Below are 19,288 nucleotides of genomic sequence, written 5' to 3'. Positions count from 1 at the left end.
CTACGGCCGGTCTACGTGCAAAAAAACACAAGGAACGCATGGAGCGCAGACGTGAGTTTCGGCCATAGAGATGCCACAGAGATTGTTTGCCATGTCAAACAAACAAACAAACAAACTCTACAGGCTCTGATGGGGTTTTTTTCAGGTTGCAAGACAAACCCTCGCTCTTCGTACGTCTTCATGCGGCATCTTTTGTTGGTTTTGCTCGTGTCAGGTTTGGGCAAAGTGTAAATTTTTTCCTACGTCGCACTTTCGCGCTGCTGTGTGTGTGTCGTACGCCACACGTGCATCTCTCATACGTAATTAGTGTGGCCAACGCACGTTCAGGTATTTCGTACGTCCTCCATGCGTGTGGACAGCTTACTCCTTCATGGTCAACACAGCTATGTTCTCCACAAAAAAAACAAACAAAAAAAACGCAGAGATTTGGGGAAAGCCAAAAATCGCATGTCCAAAAAAGAACTAGTTACAGCAAAAGAATATACTACAGTACAGTATGTACCACAATACTCTTAACACTGGACTTTCATAACCATCATTAAGGATAAAGGGCGAGGAGGAGGCAGTTGATCAACAGTCGCTTTATTGCAAAAACCAAACAGGCAACTGTCAACCTAACCATGCCAAAACAACATAAGGAACCTCAACTATCCTATCTGTACGCAGCCGTCGTCCTTGGCCCACACCCACACACACAGTCAGCATTCTGGTCACGTTCACAGACCGTCAAAAATCACATTACGCTTAAATACTATCAATCACGATTTTGCCAAATAAATGAATTTATGAATTATTGCTGTTCCATTGAAGCAAATTTTACGTATTCTTGTCCTAAATTAAGCATTTCCAAGCATAAAAATGTCTAAATGAACTCCTCTTCTTTTCCTTTCGGCTTTTCCCTTCAGGGGTCGCCACAGCGAATCAATTGCCTCCATCTAACCCTGTCTTCTGCATCCTCTTCTCTCACACCAACTACCTTCATGTCCTCTTTCACTACATCCATAAACCTCCTCTTTGGTCTTCCTCTAGGCCTCCTGCCCGGCAGTTCCAAACTCAGCATCCTTCTACCTACTGTATATATTCCCTATCTCTCCTCTGGACATGTCCAAAGCATCTCAGTCTGGCCTCTCTGACTTTACCTCCAAAACCTCTAACATGTGCTGTCCCTCTGATGTACTCATTCCTGATCCTATCCTTCCTGGTCACTCCCAGAGAGAACCTCAGCATCTTCATCTCTGCTACCTTCCGCTCTGTCTCCTGTCTTTTCCTCATTGACACTGTCTCTAGACCAAACAACATCGCTGGTCTAACCACAGTTTTGTACACCTTTCCTTTCATTTTAGCTGAACCTCTTCTATCACACATCACACCCTATCACACCCTGTCATAAGCTTTCTCCAGATCTACAGAAACATGTCATCTACAGAAATGTCTAAATGAACAAAAATACAAATATAAGTCATTGAGAAATTGCATTTAAAGATGTGATATGTGTATTATACATGAGTCACTACATGTCAGTAATGTTACTGTAGCGACGGGTGTATTGTGCAGTTCAGAGGTTCTGTTTAGCCTGTGCGTTATAGAGGGCAGTGACGTTCTGCATGCTGGGTTAGAGCAAGCTTTTAGGAAATAAGTTCGTAGAAGAAAAGGACTAGGAAGTGTTGGACTGTTCATGCTGTGTTTTAAGCATCTGCCTGTCAGACATGCTCTGTGTATTTTTCTAATAAAAAAAACATATTAGTTTACAGCCATCCTGACGTGGTGTCATTCAGCCGCCATTACACTCCATTGATGAAGTACGCTGTCCAAAAAAAAACAACAACAAGGTTTAATTGGTGTCTAATATGTCTTATTTTCTCTTATTATGTCTACTTAATTTAATACAAGTGTAAAGGTGATTATAGGGGTTTTATTTCATGTCTAGAGGGCTCTAATAATCTTAAAAACCGTATTTACAAGATTGTAAACAAGTTTTCTGTGCTGGAACTACGAAAATATTCCATTTATAGAAAAGGAATCCTACTTCGCGGAAATTCAGTAAAAATCTGGGACCAATTAATCGCGATATATAAGGGATTATGACATAGAGTCATGGAAAAAATGATTAGACCATCCTTGTTTCTTCAGTTTCTTGTTCATTTTAACGCCTGATACAACTAAAGGTACCTTTGTTTGGACAAATATAACAATGACAACAAAAATAGCTCATGAGAGTTACATTTTGTGGCAGTACAATGCTATAGCTATTCATGAAAGAACGTCAGTGATTTTGGTAATTATCAAGAAAGCCATGGAAGTTGCTAGATATCAGATCTTAAATTCAACTCTAATGAGCTATATTTGTCATCATCATTATATTTGTCCAAACAAATGTACCTTTAGATGTACCAGGCATTAAAATGGATCAATAAACTGAAGAAACAGGGGTGGTCTAATCATTTTTTCCACTTCAGTAACTGCCAGGCCGCTGATCCTATGAAAGCGACAGTAATAACTACGCAGTGTTGTGCTGTTATTATTGATATGGAAAGGTTGTCGGTGATTTGGCCTTTTTATTGCCGTTTTATTTAATGCTTGTATTTAGCGTTTTATTACTGTACTTTATGTCCTTTGTGTGTTCTGTGTACAGCATGAGTGACTTAGGAGGTCATTTAGGTATAATTTAGACATCAGATTTGATTTACACCACAACTTGCCTTATATCATAACTTTACAAACGGAACTCGTACGCAACCCGAGAACCACCTGTTATGTGCCTTGACAAGACAGAATAAATAATAATGCTGGCTGAAATGTGAGGGCTGTAGTCACAAACATGGTGAGAGCACGCCCAAACAATCTGTTGCTCTTGTGGTGTTTAACGTTCAGAACAGTAGATGACAGCAAATCAAACTGTTTCCTTTTTGCGTGACTAAAAATGAAAAAAAAAAAAAAGAATGCTCCCTTGCTGTTTGTCCTTTGTCTCCACCATCTGCTCGAAACACCGTGTTAGGACAAGCTGTCACAAAATTCTGCTCTCTCAGCTTAATCTCTCAGGAAACACATCGGCCAAACAATGCTATCCAGTCAGGAATCGTTTCCTATGACCAATCACTATTTTGGAATCAACAAAAGAGCAACAGCTACAATGTTTTATTTAGTTACCCCCAAGACTCAAAATAACATTAAATCATCGCATTTTAGCTCCCCCCCCCATTTATCATACAGTTAGAATGCGCCTTCAATATTTGACAGGTTGTATGATGGCCATAGCTTGTTTACTTCTTGTTTTATTTCATGTTGTATCATTATTTTTACTCCTATTTGCTTTTTAATATTTATTTATTTTCTTTTTGTAATGTTTTTTTTTTTTTTACCTTCCTTTCTTTCCACATAGGAAGTGAACAAAATGCAGAAGACAAAATGTAGGCCAGTGAAATATTGTCAGTGTTAACATGCTGAAGTTATGGTGTGAATGAATTATCAGTAACAGACATGGGGAAGGGGCAGGATGAAATATACATTCTGCTTTTTCCTACTCCTTTTCAGAGACATTGAACTCTGCAAATGGAACCACGTGATATTCCTTAATGTAACTACGATACTAACATATGGCATTCAGAAGATGCATTCAAATACTGTACACGTAGTAATCTAAACTGGTTACTAGCTGTCAATGATGTTCCACTGATAAGACAATAGCCATCGTAGGAAGTAACAGCAACAAGAAATTCTCCAAATGCTAACGTCTGAGTCTAAATTATGTCTTATTTATGTACTAAATGGCTTATTTTCTGTCTTTTATTTTCTACTATACTGGGTAATAAGAGTGTAAAGGTGACTATAGGGGTGTTATTTCATGTCTAAAGGGCTCTAATCATGTTAAAAAACGTACAGTATTTAGAAGGTCAGGTTTTCTATGCTCTAACTACTCATCACGGTCGGGTTTGGAACCAATTAACCGCGATAAAAAAAAGAAATGACTGTGTAACTACATGATAATGTTGTGTTCTTCCAAAAAAGTTAGTGTATCTATTTTTCATATTCTAAATTGCATATGCCCGCCTGCTGGTCCTAATTAGTGTCCTAATGAGAGTCAAACATTTGGGTCACAGCCTCACATTGTGACCTTTCGGGCCTTTTAATATTTTGTAACTTCTTCAACCGCTGCACGCAGTGACCCGCTCAGGCACATACGATACATTACTGCAGCAATTACGTCACTTCACTATAATAATGCCATCAGGAAAGATGTAAATAATTAACAGCATATAAATGTGAAGAAATAATACTAATGATGATGAAAGGACCTGCGGGGCAGACTCACTCACACACACAGTCAATTTGTTTAATAAGGTCATATGGATTACATGTGCCACATCTTGACACATTATGGAAAAATGCTGTATATAACGCAGCGTGATTTAAATTAATACAAGGTTATATAATATGTCATTTGTTATTTAAATGTCAGAATTTAGTTGCTTGTAAAAGGGATGGAATAAGACAAAGATGCTTCACATTATCTGCTATCTGTGTGTGTGTGTGTGTGTGTGTGTGTGTGTGCGTGCGATACTGCGGTGGCCATGAATACAGATGAGTGGCGTGCTGTGATATGGCCGTGAGGTCGTGATGAGGCGTAGCACAGAACTAACTCACCACGTAATGAGTGATGCTTATCATCAGGCAGGAGGTGTGCACACTCATGCGTGCACATGCACGCACACACACACACACACACACTATACACACCTCATGCATCGTCTGTCTGTGACACTTTGAACTTCAGAGGCAGCGACATCTCTTGGACCAGTTTGCTTCTGTGTTTCCTAATGTTGGGAGTGAAGCCGAGAAGTTTGAAGAGTGTGTGAGATGTTTATGATTCAGCTACTATCTCGTATGGAAGTCCATAAATATGCAGTAGAGCTGACTCACATCACTCGCATCAGCGGGGAAAACGTTTAAAGAGACTTAGCAGCAGCTGCAGGAAACATTCACTCACTGGCCACATCATTAGGTACACAATCTCATCATGAGTTGTCACAAAAACAACAGCCTTTACAAAGACGATGATGATCAGCTTTGGTATTCATTGAAGGGGCACCAGCCTGCTCATTTCCAGGGCTTTTAAAATGATATTGGGTCGGAGCACTGTAGTTTATTTTCATAAAATACTCCATAAATCTGTCTACAGAGAAAATGTGTATTCTTCTACTCTTGGCCCAAAAATCTTGGATTCTGGAGCCTCCGACCGCGCCTACTCTGTTGTGATTAGTTAGGGGTCATAGAGCACAGAGACACGCCCCCCTCAACCGGTTACATGCTAATGATTATCAGCAAACAGTAAAGGAAATTTGAATATTGGACATACAGTTATCCCTCGCCACATCGTGCTGCGAATTTCGCCGCTTCACTCAGCTTTTCAAAACATATAAATTAATAAATCATCGCTGTTTTGTGGTTGACTACGTTCATTATTAGTCAAACAATATGCATGGTTAAGAAAAGTTTACATACTTTTAGAAATACAAGGCATGCAGGGAAACGCAGAGCCCGACACGTTGAAATACAGTATAGTATTCTACTTTAGTCACTAGGTGTCAGTCACATGATGTTACATTGATGAGACAACAAACAGCCACCGCAGGAGGAACTGTCAATCGGAAGTAAAAAAAAAAAAAAAAGAAAGGAAAAGCAACAATGCTAACGTGTGAGTCTCTCTGATTATGTCTATAATATAATAGATAGGTTCATAGCAGAACCACCGTTCTTGTTCTGTTCATTCTCCCAAAAAAGAAAGAAAGAAAAAAGAAAGAAAGAAAAACAGAAGAAAATGAATAAGAACATCAGAAACATAAATACCAATAAATTAAGCAACAGCAACAGAACAGACATTAATACCAATAAATAAATCAATAAATGAAATAAATAAAGTGCTATGAGCGTGTGCGTGTGTTGAGTGCGGCGTGTGTGAGTGCTTCGTTGAGAAGTCTGATGGCCTGTGGGTAAAAGCTGTTTGCCAGTCTTGTGGTCCTGGATAATACGAGTGAAAAGGTGACTCTAGGGGTATTATTTCATGTCTAGATGGCTCTAATAATGTTAAAAACTGTATTTAGAAGGTGGTAAACAGGTTTTCTATGCTCCAACTATGAAAATATTTCATTTATATTTCTGTTTCTGTTGCTTAATTTATTGGTATATATGTTTATGTGTTTATGTTTCTTATGTTCTTATTCTTTCTTGTGTTTTCTTTCTTTTCGTGGGAGAATGAACAGAATAAGATTTTCATTGCATGGTATAACTGCTGTTTTACCATGCACATGACAATAAAACTCTCTTGAATCTTGAATCTTGAATCTTATAAATAAGGAGTCCATTAATTAACCGCGACAAACAAGGGATGACTGTAACTGGATGAATATTGGCGAATCTGGCTGTGCTTTGTTCACGAAGCAACTGTCTGTGAGGTGGCTAGAGCAGAGGAGTAGTAACTGTGAGAGCGACTTCAACCAGAAATGATTTTCATTGTTGCCTTACTCCCATTTAAATACATCCAAAAAAAAAAAACACTTCCTGGCTCCCGTTTTCAAGTAAAAGCAACCCATGTGCTGAGCAGGGGTCGCCGTTTGTCACTGGGCACCTGACAAATTGGCATACATGGACTTATGTATGGCATGCATACATTATATTAGCATGTAAGCCACGGGTGCTCCTCTTGTCGGGACGTTAGCGTGTGGACCTATAGTGACTGTGCTTCCTCTCGCAGGTCTGACAAAGTTAATCACAAAGCACATCAGGCATATTGAGCCGTCAGACACAAGTTAATTCATGAAAGTGTCAGTCAAGATGTGAAGCGAAATAAGATTCAAGTCACCGCTGTGACGCTTTTAAAACATGAATAATTCATCAAGAGCTTGCTGTTGAAGGTGTTTCAGAGCGATTACATCTTGTTGCCACACATCATCACAGTTTGACCCAATTTTGATACATTTTGTCCATTTAAGATGCTAAAAGCGTTGATATTATTTTGTCCTGTCCGTCAGGGTCTTTATAATCGTCACAGATATTTATTTGGTGACGTCGTCCTGTATGTTTCTGTTGTTCTGTTCTTGTTGTCACAATTGCTGTTGCTGCTGTTGTCCTTGTCGCTATCTTTTTTTTTGTCCCCCTCTTATCCACCACCCCCGTTTTCTTTTCTCTTCTTCTCTGTCCCCTCCTGCTCCGGTCCGGTCGCTCCAAATTTGCTTAATAACAAGCATCTAAGTCAAATAAATTCTGTATAACAGCGGAAGTGCAGAATAAATAAATATGTTGAGCACTTGAGGGCATTTAGATCTACAGTTCTATCTGCCTTAAAGCTAAAACCAATCCAATGTACAGTAGGTCAATATAAAGTGTGCACAGTGAAATATCGTAATACTGTAATATCACATTAACAATCAATTTGTTTCATTTTTAGAATAAGATCAGGGCCAATTAAAAAAGAAAAAAAGCTGCAGAATGAAAACGGCCCCAGGCAGCTCGTTGGACACCTCGAATTGAATGATATCCAACGTTTGCTGGTATTCAGTCAATCATTCAGACTGCCATCATGGGGGGGTCCAGTGTAAGGTGCAACAATGTTGCACCTTACACAAGCACACGTGTTCTGGTGTGTTTCAGTCCACCCTGGGGACTGACAGATGTCATGTGTCCAATTAAGATTTTAAATGAAGCAACTGGCCGCGTACCCCGAGGAGCATGCCTCTGATAAGACGTCGGGCCGTTACTGAGCTCTGACGCTGCCGATCCCGGTCGCTCGCTAGCGCTTCTCATTTGATATTCTTTTATTGTACAATCACTGCTGCACCTGAAGACCTCTGTAATTTGTATTTTTTTACATATCAGCACAAGAAGTCTATTGATTTTTAATGATTGGGGTTCAAGACTGTTCAGATAGCTTGGGTCAAAGGTTCAACCAAGCTAGTTTATGCTTCTGCGTAGTCACTACGCTGTCCGTTCGGACTCTGTCATGACGCTTTCAAAGTTCTGCGTCCGGGTTGAGCGTGTGCCAGGCAATTCTCCACTGAAACACAGTTTCCTTTGTGGCAAGTGAACAATGGCAATTAAAGAGAAACAGGGTGTTATTGGAGCTGGAACTAATCAATGTGTTTCAACAGTCACTTTTTATTGCAAATGTTGAAATCACAAAAGAAGGCGTTCACAAAGGTGGGCCGTACGCAGTCTGAACGAGTCGCATACACAAAAAATAATGTATGAAAAGCTTGGACCACTGCATAGAAAACACTTGTTAAACCACCAAAGGACTATCTCAGATTTTCTCTGACTGTTTCCTGTGCTATTCAAGCTAATGACAGTAGCATGACAGGGTTGTATGTATATGTAAGATCTATATTAAACACTATAGAAGCATCCGGCGGGCTGTTGTTTGCCCACTCCTGCTCTAAACCATAAAGCAGTCATTAAACACACTTTAAATTCAGTTTTACACGTTACAATTACAGGCATTACAGAACTGTACTTACACAACATCATGTCTTGTCAAAGCATCTTCCTGCTTGAAAAGGTTGAGTAAATTGACTTGTGAGACAGCACCCTCTGCCGTATTCGTAGCTGCAGCACTCTTGTTTTGTCCCCTGCAGATAGCGCCATCAAACCACTTTTTATTCTTTATTCTAAAAAAATGATTTACAATATAAAGCGTAGACATGGCATTTGTGAATAGGTGGGGGGTCTACTGCTGATAAAATAAGGCGTGAATATTGGGAATCAAAATAATACTCTACTAGCACCACTATGGCTACGTTCACATGGCAGGTCAATTTTGATTCTTTTGCTCATATGTGACTCGTATCAGATTTTCCATTTTTTCATGTCAGGCCTGGTTCGTTTGTAGATATAGAGCCCATATTTATAACGGTCAGGGCGCATACGGTCCACCTATACGTCATCAGAAAGCGTGATTTGCAATGTGAGACTTTGATAAAAGGTACTCACAGATGTAAGCAACAGTTATTCTTGTCATCCGAAAATGAGTTCAATTAAATGAGTTCACGTCACCCACCAAAACTGGCTCCGACAACAAGAAAGTTCCCAATGGACTGCCATAGCCTAAGTCTTTCACTCTTCCTTCTTAATGTCTAGCATGGGTTCATTTGGTTTAGAAAATTTGGACTCCCGTTGCATAATATCCTTGAAATTGCCACAAACGCAAGAGCGCAAGCTGGGGTAATATTTTGTAAACACACGGCAATGAGTGCGACGTCATTGTCTGTGCATGCGCGTCACTTCTCCGCCACATCGTGTTCACATTTACATTGTAAACGACCACATAAAAGGTTGGATTTAAAAACCCGAACTGGGCATCATACCCTGCAGCCTAATAATACTTTCATGGCAATTGTAAAGCTGCACAACCAATACAGTGCAGAGATGCATTGTGTTTAACTTCTACGACTAGACTGTTTGATCTCAGTTTCACGTTAGCATCAATATGTTTGAGATTGCAAACATGCATGGGCGAACAAACAAAGAAACAATCCCTAGTTGTATTTGTGTGTCAGCTGTTCAACAAACTCGTTTATTGCACTGCTTTTATGCAAAATGTGCGAGATTGAAGCTGCTTGTTTGTTCACATCTTTGAGGTTCTAAAAAAAACAAGACAAGCTTTTTGCTGTTGTGTGTGTGTGTGTGTGTCTGTGTCTGTGTGTGCGCGCACATGTGTCGTCAAGGTGTTTGCTGCTAATTGAACGCCGCTGGTGTAAACAAGGTGTTTTTCTTGGGGAGGCTACGCACAGCAGGCGTGCAGATCGCTTCAGAAATTGATTTTAAAAAATGAAAAAAAAGCTGAGAGGAGTAAATTAATGTCAGAAGAAAACTGACGCCATGTCTTACAGTAAATATTAATTAAAATCTCGTCAGGGACAAGTCAGGCATTTATTCGCAATGTTCCACATAGCATGAGTCAGCGTTAGTGAGTGTATCCCTATGTGCATCTGTCCACTGCATTGTGTCCTTGTATGTTTATTTAGAAATACAGAAATGATCCAAAAACAAAAACACCATAAAACACCAGCAATGTGAAAATGCCGCATATGCCAAAAACACACACACACAAACCCCCTCATCGCGCCTGAAAGCTCCCGCGGCCCGGTTCACCCCTGCCCACGGACTGGCACCGGGGCCAGTGGTTGGGGACCCCTGCCGTAGCCTGGGCATTACAGTTGCGCAATGTGCTGTAAACAAAGGATAACAGGAGCGTGAAGGTGACTATAGGGGTGTTATTTCAGGTCTGCAAGGTCTTTAATAATGGTTACAAATCGTATTTACATTGTCACGGAGGTGAGAATTTAGGTTTAAAATCATACAAGTCATAAACAGGTTTTCTATGCTCTAACTACGCAAATATTCAATTTATTACTATTGAATCCTAAGCAAGGCAAGGCAAGTTTATTTATAGAGCACAATTCGTACACACGGTAATTCAAAGTGCTTTACAGAAATGAAGGTTAAAGTTACTTCATGATATCATTCCATAAAACATAATAATAATTCTGACATAAAATCATCATAAAAAATCAAGACATAAAATTCCATAAATCATTCCATAAAACAAAAACAAAACAAAAAAATGAAGAGTGCAGATGAAATGCTTTCACTTGTTAAATAAATGCACAGCTGAATAGAAGTGTTTTCAGCCTGCCAACGTTGAGGATTGTCACACATCTTCTGGATGATTCTGGCAGCATAAAACTGAAAAGCAGTCTCACCGTGTTTAGTCCTGACTCTGGGCACCCGCAGGAGACCCCTCCCTGAGCTTGTCAGAGGCCGAGATGGTTTATGTGGCTCTAACATGTCATGAATCCTATTTTGTAGAAATTCACTTATTGCGGACGGGTCTGGAACCAATTAACTGCGATAAACGAGGGACGACTGTACTGTAAAATATTACATCCTAAGTCTTTGAAGATGGATATCCGTCAGGTCGGCGCCTCTAGTAGCCTGGCTATCTTTTGTTCTGTTCTCTGAACTTGCAGTATTTCTCTCATGCACTTGTTTCGGGGTTTTATGTGGATTTGTTTTGCATTTGCTTTTGACCCTGCAGCGTTCATGTGATTGCAGCATTTTTAATTTGCAGCATATACCCGTTCATGAGTTTTACGTTTTGGATCTGTTTGTTGGGATGTCGCTGCGCGTTTGCCCCTGTTGGCCACGGTATGAAATGACAAAAAAAGGCAGCAAGTGAGTACAATGTAGAACAAATTAAAACAGAGGAAGATGCGTTCACTTCCTACAAGGAGAAAAAACAAGTGTGAATGGATAATAACACTGACAGTTCTGCTCTTGTGTTTGCGGATGATGAGAAGCTGAGAATGTTCTCCTCCCCCAACCTCTCATATTTAAAACGATGAGAAGGACCCTCTGTCCTGCGATAGCATAAATACATCCAGCCAAACTTAATTAATTCTCCAACTAAACCAAATTACACTGGACATTTTTTTCCTCCACTACTTTTCTCTGACAAGCCAATTAAAGTTGGTTTAACGTTGAAATGAGAAAGCTTCACTGCAGCCATGAAACAACAGCCAGGAACAGAAAAAAAAAAATCCAGTTTCACGACAGTTGATTTATTAATGAAGGCTGGAGTTAAAAATTGCTGCGCTTGAATATTAATAAATAAAAATCAATGTGTGGATATGGTGCCTAACCGCAGTCAAATATTTGTGGAAAGGAAGGTCGCCGAGGAAATTACTTTCATTTTTTGGGTGAAATGCGCTGAATAATAGACAAGATTGTGCACATGTGCTGCTGGCAACGTGTGCGCGTGCGTGTGGATCCTTGAAAGACAAACACCTACAAGGGCAATTTGATCTAAATTTAAAAATTTTTAAATTTACACAAAACTTCAGAGTTTGAACCCCAGACAAGCAAGAAGTCAGTGTACCTCGCGGACGCTCAGTTCAAGGAATCATTTTTGCTTTTTCTTTAGATGCCTGTGGCTTTTTTGGCGACACTTCTCCCAAAAGAAAGATCAGCCTCCAGAAGGGGAAAAAATAAACAACCCCAGGAAGTGATGTAAAGCAAGCAGACAAAAATTGTGCCCCTATATTTTTGCCTAGCGGGAAGACACACTTGACGTCACTTGAAACCAAGCAGGTGTGATATGTCGTTATGGCTTGACATAAACAGTGTCTAACTTCTTTTTTCACTTGCATGACAGTTCAAATGATTTATGTGCAAATATTAAAGCTTTTATGATGATTTCTATTTACATTATTTTCAATGGGGTCAATTGTTTCTAAATGGGGAAAAAATGAAATAAAGGATTGTGTCCGACTTTGGAGGATTCCCTATGTATTTGTGTGTGTGTGTGTGTGTGTGTGTTTTGCATTGGATGCATATCTGTGCATGTGAAAGCAGCTGGCCTCTATGGTGCATTCAAGTGCTGGCGCAGAGAGCAATCTAAATGGAGATGCTTCCTTCATCCTTTTTAGCAGGAGGGAACAAAAGACATCACTCTCTCTCTCACACACACATACACACACGCACGTACACACTTCGTTTATTCATATTATTGTGGCTCTCTCGCCAGCTTTAGATGTATTTATGACCGTGATGCAGATGTATACTCCTTATGAATACTCACTCAACAGAAATACGAGCCGAACTAAAGTTTGTCTCTGAGTGCATCCTGTGATGAAAGTGTGCGTGTGCCCCACTTGTGGGCATGTTTCAGGAGCAAACAATTATGGCGGTCAGGGGTGTGAATAGGTTTATTAAAGCTGCTGTTAAGGCCAAGGCTGTCTCCTCTCATTAAGCTCAATGGCACCTCAGACAGGCTGTCAGGCACACTTTTAGACACAAATGAGAAATCAATAAGGCACAATAGTCAGGCCAGGAGAGGGACGCCAACTATAGTGAAGACAAAAGTCAAGTTTGGGAGGATGACGACAAGAGGAGACACTGAGGAGGGGACATGACATCTTATCATCTGTCAATGAGTCAATCCATGCTAACTAGTTAGCTTGGTAGCTTGCTATACTAGCGGCGGCCTTCTCTTATGTCCCTGCGGTGATCCCGTAGCCTGCACAATGTGGTGTAAACGAAGAATAGGAGTGCAAAGGTGACTATAGGGGTGTTATTTCATGTCTACAGGGCTCTAATACTGTTAAAAAATCCATTTAGGAAGTCAAACAGGTTTTCTATGCTCTAACTACAAAAATATTCAGTTTATTAATATTGAATCGTACTTTGCGGAAATTCACTTATCGGGTTGTGATAAACAAGGGACGACTGTATTGGGCATTCAAGACTTTGAGACATTAGTATTCTACAGTAGTCACTAGGTGTCAAATATGTTACAGTAATGTTAGGTGAGAGACACAATCAACAAACCTGATCGCCGGAACAACAGGCTTTTATTGCAGGTTTGAATTATTTCACAACATGCAAAGCTGATAGTCAACTCTGATCCCCCACGTCACTTCCTCTGCGCCCGTCACTCCGCTCTCCTAGCAAACACATGTATGGTAACACACACGAGCATGAATTTTATTTATGTCTTAAATTGCTTATTTACGCTTATTATGTCTACTACATTGGGTATTACGAGTGTAAAAGTGACAATAGGGCTCTAACAATTCTAAAAACGTAAGGTCAGTTTTCGATGCTCTAACTACAAAAATATTCCATTTATAAATCAGGAATCCTAATTTGTGTAAATTTACTTATCACGGCCAATTGACCACGATAAACGAGGGATTACTACACTGTACACGCAACAAAACAACCTATTACTTCCAGCAATACTTATAGTATTGCCCCTGTCTCCACCCATGACAGGGAAAGTAGTTCTACTTTATTGTAGTTATATATAATTGTGTCGCATGTGGCTTTTTCCAGTTGCATGACAGTTAAGGATGTTATAATGTGATTTAAAAGTGCCTGGACACTCATTAAACTTTTTACGATGGCCATGGAACAGATCATATTTTACTGGCATTATAACTAAGATCAACTTGTGTTACAGCATATATTCCACTTTGGAGGCTCTGTTGAATTAGCTTCCTAAAAGCAGCACTTGTGTTACTGCTCTAGTACCTGTGCAGGAATGTGTCAGGTGAGTACTGCAGGTAGAACAGCATGTGATGTAAAAAATGTACATAATCAGATGAAGGCATGAATATGCCATGATAAAACAGGCCCCACACTGCAGAGGCAGCACTCAAGCAAACACAAACCTCGAGTGCACAGCGCGCGTCTTTATGTGTAAAGCAGCGATGTTGTCAGACAAAATAGCAGAGCGGCTCCTGTAATTCCAGCGGGGCTCACAGGGAGCGGCTGGTTAAGCTCTTACAAGGCGAGGGGGGGAAAGAGACACGACAACAACAGGAAGCCGTCACGCTGAGAGGGTGTGTATGGGGAAATCACAGTCGTCACAATGCATTCTTATGAAATCTGCATAGGAGCGAAACAGGGAATTGTCAAAGGAACGACACACAAGGTTTTCCTTTTATGTGGTGACACCGGGACGTGAGAACATTGAAGAACTTGGCGTCTCCAGTGTTCCTTTTAGTGTTCAACTGAATTAAAACCTTCCTGTGCCTCTAAGGGCCGTGTGCTCTTTGCAAACACTCCCTTCATCTTCATTAAGTGACAACTATCATTGTCCTCGCCAAAATGCTTTCAATCGCAAGACTTCATTTTTTTCCCTCTCTGAGGACGCGCAGGCTGCAATTTGGTTAGAAAACAGGAAATAATTAATTTGCGTCAGAGACGCATTCACTTGCTACATGAGCAGGAAAATGCAAAAAACCTCCACTGTGAGCTGGAGTCCGTCCCAGCTGACTTTGGTTGAGAGGTGGGGTACACCCTGGACTGGTCACCAGTCAATCCCCGATCAACCAGCAAGCATTCTGACCCCCACAGTCTTTATGTCCATGAAGCACATGAATAAGCCCTGTCTCCTCAGGAAAGTACTCCTAATCTCAACTAAGTGGATAAAAGACACTGGTCATAGAAATCATCTTTTCCATTCCAAACCCCTCCACGGGCAAGACCAAAGAGCTGTCAAAGTCAAAGTCCACCCAGCACAAGACTGGAATGGACTACAAGACCATCAACAAGAAGCTTGGTGAGAAAGAGACCACTATTGGCGCAATGAATCCTAAAAAGAAATACAAGATAACAGTCCATCGCCCCCCATGCAAGAGTTTACTTGGTGGGGAGAGGACTGTGAGAAAGGTGAGGCACCAGCCCAGCATGACAAGGTAGGAGTTGGTTAATGGTGGAACACATTATTTCTCTTTCCATCAGTCTTGTGAGTATAAATGTTTGTAGAGCTCCCACTGTATTAACTACGAATGAGTCATGTGTAACGCTCATTTTCCACATTAGCCATCCACAAAGACAACTAGCAAGACAAATGAGACAGAATTGATGAAAACCACAAAGAGCGTATCGTGGTCAGTGGACTTTCCCCTCTGTGGTCTGACTTTCCATCAGAGTACAGGGTGCACATTATTAGGGAATATCGTCTCTTTTCGGTATCAGTTTTTCTGCCAATGATGACCTCGGATAAGATTTTGCCTGAATGGCATCACAGCAAAAGAAGCAGCATGTGTTCATTCACTGCACGAGATGTGACCACGGCGTTATTGAGGGAAGAGCTGCTGCATGTATGGCTATCGGCTGATATCGGTATCAGTAATAACAACAACGTTGGTACTTGGTTTACAGAGTTTCTAAGTTTCGTCGTTCCATGGTTATGTACGTGCTCCCATAAATTAATTCATAACTTAATTTTGACCTGTAAACACAAGACTCGCTGTAGAATTAGTTATAGTGGAAAAATACACGACATGCAGCTCGCGCTCAGCCACACTACTCTCAGCACTGCACTGTGGTGACCTTCATTGAGGATTGTAAAGTCTACGGAGATGTTGTAAAGGGTGACAAGGAGTTAATCCATCAACAATCTCTTTATTGCAACAACAATAAACGCTGTGCACTGGTTTCAGAACCTTGCCGTGTTTGTTCCATAGAAGAACGACATGAACGGAGTGAGTCCTTTTGTCAGTCATCAGTCTCTTTGTCTCGCTGGGCGGAGGCGGGGCCGGTAGCATTCACACAAAGTGCAGAAGAGTGTAACACAGTAGAAACCAAATGAGTAGATTGCAATATAACATCATGTATATTTTTCATTGTACTTTTCTTAAAAGTAACGTTAAAATCTCGTCTCGTTCTCATAGATCCAATCTTGTGCATCGCCTCGTCTCGTGAACTGAGAGTCTCGTGACGCCCCTCATAATGGGCCATGGTCAACCACAAAACAGCGGTAATTTATGAATTAATACATTTTTGGAAAACCGCGATAGCGTGACGGAAGCCATGTTCGAACCACGATGTAGCGAGGGACGACTATACTATATTACTTATTATTAAACTGTGTTATTGCTGTTTGCCAGCCATTTGCTGCTCTGTGGTGTTATTGTGGCAACCTTGAGAGCTTTTTGCAGACACAACTGTGTTTGCGGGTGCAATTTTCTGCGTCGTTATAGATCAGAGCAGGTGATTATAGCCTGAGATCAATAACATGATCAATAAGGTGAACAATCCTGTCAAATATGCAAGGAAAGACACACAGGAGTGTTTTTTTTACCAGAGTACAGGATAGCTTGGCGGCATCCATCTACTAGTATGTCAGTGAATGCTCAGCAGTGTGCTGTTGCATGACATGCTTTAAGACCTAAACAGGAAGCTCATTCACGTGTGTGACGAAGCATAATAACCTTCATCTTGTCCCATTTCATTTAATAAATAGCTTGTTTATTTTCCCCCAGGGCGGCTGGCTCAGACCAGCACTCATTAGCCATTCTTCATGCAAGGTGTCAATTATTAATCCTCTCATTCAGCAGTGGCCATTAGAATTCAGAACTCGTTGCACACACTGTTGTGGACACGCTGCAGAGAACAAACGCTTCCTATCATGGCTACTTTTTGCCCTTTGGAAAAAAAATGGTGCCACTGGAAAGAAGAAGAAGGGATGCACAATGGGGAAGCAGAAAATAGACACAGTTTGACTGGACGGCTCCCTGATGAATAGAAACATGACTGAATAGCTGCTAAATATATTTATTGTTAATGTGATGCTTTGTTTTGTATTGAACACACCTCTGCAAAAATACCATCAACTAAAGCAGGGGTCTAAAACTTCTCCCAGCAAGGGCACAGAAAACTTGAAGGATGCAGAGGGTGCCGCTTTGATACCTTTTGTGCATTAAAGATTCGGGATGTAACGATTCATCCACTACATTGATGCATCGATTTCTATTGCTATGATTCAACTACAATGATCTGCGTCTGTGTAGGCTCTCAGTCGTACAGGAGTTGTCCATCGAGGAAAAGGCTTCTTGAGACGTCATCTGTACTTCTGTGTAGAAGGTGTCGGACGTTTCGCTCCGCTGAGCGAAACGTTTCCTCGATACAATGATCTGCGTTTAGCAATTTTCCATTCCGGACGACATACAGTATATCGATATAACATTGTTTAAAAGGTAATCAATCGATTGAATCGATACTAGGAAACAAAGCATTGGATTTGAGCACGGCCGGCTTTATGTTGATATTTTTGCACTTTTAATGATAAAGATGTTAAAAGTTACTCGATTCAGTCTGCCCGTGTGTGTGACGTCATCGTCTTCCGGGTATGTGGTGGTCACGGGAGTTGCAGTGGACCTGTGAAATACAGAGGATTCACTTCTTCTTCTTTTGGTCAGTCGATTCACTTCATTCAGTATTCATATTTAACTCATCATTTTCAGTTCTTTATTAACACAAATCAGAATGCTACCATCCTGGTCACATGACTTTTATATGACTTTTATTGACAGTTGAACTAGACTCCTCTGAATTCAACATTTCAACACCCCCGTAGTAATTAGACATTGTAAATGAAACATTGTAAAACGCTGAGAAAGCAGAGAAATCAACATTGGCTGCATGCCTGGTCCAAGCTGCTGAAACGCAGCGAAATAGCCAGTGATAACTACGCAGCTAGTGGTCTCATTATCGAGACTTCCTCCTCCCAATAGGCATGTCTCTCCCTCCCTTGCAACGCCCCCCTTCCAATGTGCAAGTCAACTACCTGCATAAAAGTAACGCGTTGGATCTTTTTTTATTACTCTTGAATTTAATTCCAATATTTAATATTTTTTTGATGTACTTTACATGTCCTTCGTGTGTTCTGTGTCCAGAGTGACTGACTGCGTTACGACTTACACTAAAACTCACCTTACATCGCCATCATAGGAACAGAACTCGTATGCAGACTGAGGATTTGCTAGATGCGGAGGGCCAACAAATGATGAGTTGCCTGCGGGCCGCACTTTGGCCATTCCTGCCTTATTGTGACTGCACTCTAGCTTCATCTCAAACATTTAGAAGCTTTTTATTTGGATTAAAAACTTGAGCCCAGGTTGGATTAGGGCTGGTGGAGGTCTACCTGCAGAAGATTAGAACTAAAGGTGAAGCTTAGTGCATGCATGAAAGCATCAGATCAGAGCAGAGCTGAATGTGTCTGATTCCTCTCAGTATATTGACTGGATGTCTCTAAAGAGCAAAAAAAAAAAAAAAGAGTCCATGAAGCCTTGTAAAGAGATGAGATGATAGTTCATGGACATTGAAAATGCTCCACACGCTTTGCTTCTCTCATGTGAGCGCAGTGATCCTGGAGATCTGCACACATGCATGCATGCACCTCCATCGCAGCTATGAGATGTATGACATATTGGCATATACTATATAACTTGCAGTATAACCACGGCACTTTGCTTTAATGTCAATGCGTGCCCGTCATCGCCAACATGAGTTAAAGAGCAAGAAGCTCCACTAATGAGGCAAACGATACCCTGTGGCGTCCACGTATAGAAATTCTTTTAGCTAGGAATCCTCTCTTTGGAAACGGCTTCACTTCGTAGGGACACAAAAGTTGGGTCGGATGAAAGCTTCAGAATGATTCAAATTTGGGCAAGTTGGTAGAAGGTTCCAGGTCCCAATCCATGTCGTCCTTCAGCTTTCAGTGTTTGCTGGAAAGTCTTTCTTCTACAGTCCAACGACAGTACAAAAGACTCCAAAAGTGCCTTTGTCAGTTTCACTGAAGCCTCTAAATCATCTTACATTTCCGTATGTTCATTAGAAATAAAATTGCCATTGATGTTTTCAAAAAGGCAATAGGTCTGTTGAAAGCTCAAAATAGTCTTTGTTTTGACAAAAATATGTTCACGAGATTAGTTGATTCATTGGCTTC

Source organism: Dunckerocampus dactyliophorus, chromosome 14, assembly GCF_027744805.1.
Source record: "Dunckerocampus dactyliophorus isolate RoL2022-P2 chromosome 14, RoL_Ddac_1.1, whole genome shotgun sequence".
NCBI lineage: Eukaryota > Metazoa > Chordata > Actinopteri > Syngnathiformes > Syngnathidae > Dunckerocampus > Dunckerocampus dactyliophorus.
Note: the sequence above shows the minus strand (reverse complement) of the source record.